Source organism: Orycteropus afer, unplaced genomic scaffold, assembly GCF_000298275.1.
Source record: "Orycteropus afer afer isolate SDZICR_OR568_19922 unplaced genomic scaffold, OryAfe1.0 scaffold00026, whole genome shotgun sequence".
Taxonomy (NCBI): Eukaryota; Metazoa; Chordata; class Mammalia; order Tubulidentata; family Orycteropodidae; genus Orycteropus; species Orycteropus afer.
The window spans coordinates 7,509,216-7,512,506 of NW_006921613.1; the positions used below are offsets into that span (position 1 = coordinate 7,509,216).

General features: G+C 46.0%; 1 pseudogene; it reads left to right on the forward strand.

Moving 5' to 3' along the window:
* Positions 1–390: 390 nt before the first annotated feature.
* LOC103192326 lies at positions 391–1,092 on the forward strand (annotated as a pseudogene).
* Positions 1,093–3,291: the final 2,199 nt, after the last annotated feature.

Genomic DNA, 3,291 nt, shown 5'->3' on the forward strand with positions numbered 1-3,291 from the left:
CTCTGCCATCTGGTACAAACTGGCATTTATTTTCATCAGAATCTCCTTCTGCTAACATGTATCCATAAACTAGAAAGTAGGGGGTCTGGTAACAAAGCATTTGCCATCTTTACATCTTCACATGTACAATTCAGTGATATTATGTTCATCATGTTGTTCACCATAACCACATACTCTTCTTGACAGATTTTCTTTCCCAGACTCTCAGTTCTGATAGTGGAACTGTGAGATCACCCATCTCGACCTTGTGGCAGCCCTCCACACAGGTGTGGCCAAGACTGAGAGAGTGCTGACACCAACGCACGTGGTCATCAGAGCTCTATTACACATACACATATACATACACATACACTTTGCTCTTAACCACCTTGTGTATCCACCTATGAGCTTATGACAGCCTGGGCACTTCGGGTGTACAACCAGGGGTGCTAAGCCCTGTCTCTGAACCCTGGTAACCTGTTGCTCCTGAGCTGACAGATGATGCCATCTTCATCTACCAATGCAGACCCTGCGGGGTGGCTGCAAGACATTGTTTACCTGGCTGCTGCTGGCCTGGCGCCAGCGCTGGAAATCCTTCTTGCACTTGGAGGCCACTGAAATGCCCTTTAATATCGAGCTGGTGTGCGAACTAGATTTGCTAGACAGACATCTACTACGACCAGTCCGCGGTCTCCTCGCGGGAACCCGCGCCTCAGCTATCGGCGCTGGAGGTCATTACCTTCACAGAAAGCCTGCAGGAGCCGCTCCTAACAGCTAAGCCCTCGGAGCTGGGGCTCGCTCTCGATAGTGGGCCTGCTGGTCAAAGGCATGAGGGTGCTGGAGGCGGTGATGTTAATCCAGAGTGTTGCTATTGCAGCCAAGACCCAGTCTGGCCACCTCGGGCTCGTTCTGGGGCCCAACTCCACGTGCAAGGGCATTATAGGATGGATCCTTGGTCACTGAGCGCCCAAAAAGATGGAGAAGCAGCCCAGTAAGGCACTTGTGGACCTGTGTATCAGGAGGGCCAAACACAGCCGCAGTGGAGGAACAGCGCCTGCGCCCTCCTTTGCGTTTCCCCCACCACCACCGGCACCCTACAACGACCAGGCCTAGAAGGAGGAGTCACCGACGCACCTTGATTTAGACTGAGCCTACCCAACCTCAGGCGGGCTGCATGTTGGCAACTGGTGGTGGGAGAGAGTGATATTCACGAAAAATGGAACAGAGTATATACGTAGAATGGACACAAAGTGTTCCCTGTGCATACCCAGTGAGCAACCTCAGGATAAGAAGGGCTTCGCACTTCCTGTGAGGTAAGCCACACCCTGCTGGAATTCAGAAGAGAGGACTATCCTTGCCCCACAAACAGTACCAGTCGAGTGGACAGACTCTTGTATTTTTTTTTTTTTTTTAAGGTTTTTTAAAAAATGTTGTTACAGCACTACCCGGTAACTGAGACCTTCCCCTTCCTTTTCTTTTCCCTTTTCCATTCCTTAGATTGCATATGACGTGATGGTGGTGTGCCATCTTGAACCACATGGGCAAAAGAAACCCTTTAGAAATGACAGAGTAGCAAGGATCTCTGGCATTGCTATAGTCTAGGACCATTTACATGTAGGCTATTACCAGATGTGTAGACTGAGGGGGAAGCGTCTCTCTAGCCAGCCTAATTTGCTATTATTTTAAAAAAATTTTAAGAGTTTTACATTCAACATTACGTGTACATTTAGTTTCACTCCCCATTTACTATGCCTAACCCTAACCCAGTTTCCTCCCCTCCCTACCAAGTAACACCCCCCCCCCAAGTTACGCACTCCTGTGTGTCCTGTATTTCCTCCTTGGGAATGTTCCTCCTCTGCTGCCCCGTTGTCATTTGCTCCAAGGGATGCATTTCCAGAGAGCATGTGGGTGCATCACCCTGGGTTGAGTGATCTGCGTCTAAACAATTGGCTGAGAGCCAGCCCCAGAGAGTGAGTTTTATTCCAGGTCCATAGTACTGGGGCATCTCACCAGACTCCATCTGACCAGTAATTCTGGTCATTATTGAGTTTTTGGATTTTGTTCCACGTTTTTCCTCCCACTCTATCCAGGATCTCCAGATTTGATTCTTTCCTGAGTGGCTGGCATTGGTAGCTGGGCACCATCTACTTCTTCTGGTCTTGAGGGCCAGCGTGTCCTAGGGCTGATTGCTTCCAAATGCCCTTGATATTTTTTGCACTGTTTCTCACATCTGATGATAGGAGACCATTAGCTGCATCTTAGATGGCCGCTTGAAAGCTTTTAAGACCCCAATTGCTACTCACCCATGTAGGATGAGGAACAAGACTTCTATGTATTTTGTTGTGCCAGTTGAGTCTGGTGTCCCCCAATACCATGGTCCTGAGTCGGCAGATCTGCTGTATCTCTCTCCCACAGTGTCTGGCTGTCTGTGAGCAACATTTTTATTTAGTACTTTAAACATACACGACACTGATTTTAGTAGTGCTCATTTTCTTTCTTGAAGTGTTTTCTTTCCAAAACTTTCCCCCTGCGATCCCGTTGTAGCTACAGTGCTGGGCACGTGGGCATCATTAAGTGGCGAATGCATTTAAAAGACAACAAATAGACCAAATGGCTTTCCTTTTTTGTAATGTAACAATCCCTGGATGTTACCCATTCCTAGGTTACTGATTTTGAGTGGCCAAGTGTCTAGTCATTCATTCAATAAACTGAGTGCTTATCACATACCAAGACAAAAGGACATAAAAATACACACATGCTGAGTTTCTGTTGGGGGTGATGAAAAAAAATCTGCATTGTGGTGATTGTTGCACAACATGATGGGCACAGTTAACGTCAGTGAATCGTACACGTGATGGCAAATTTCTATTTCTACAGTAAAAAAGAATCAGTGTTACGTGAAGTAGTCAAATTTTAGGAGCTCTGGTGGCATAGTGCCTTGACTGCTAACCAGAAAGCTTGCAGTTCAAACCCACGAGCCACTTGGAAGGAAGACTAGGTGATCTACTTTGACAGAGACACTGACACTGCCTCGGAAACCCAAAGGGTGGCTATGAGTCAGAATTGACTGAGGGCTATAATTTTTTTTTTTTTTTTTTAATAATAATTGTTAAAGTCAGCTAGTTTCTAAAACTGTTATTTCTGTTAAAATAAAAGTAGAAATGGCAAGTATTGTATTTTTACAATTGAAAAAAACTTTAGACATGATTCCTAATTATAAAAAGCTGTCTCTCATCACACACAGAAACAAGTAATTATCATACAAACATTAACCCTGGCCCCTTTGGTTCTAGGCCACTCCTACCTTTCAAC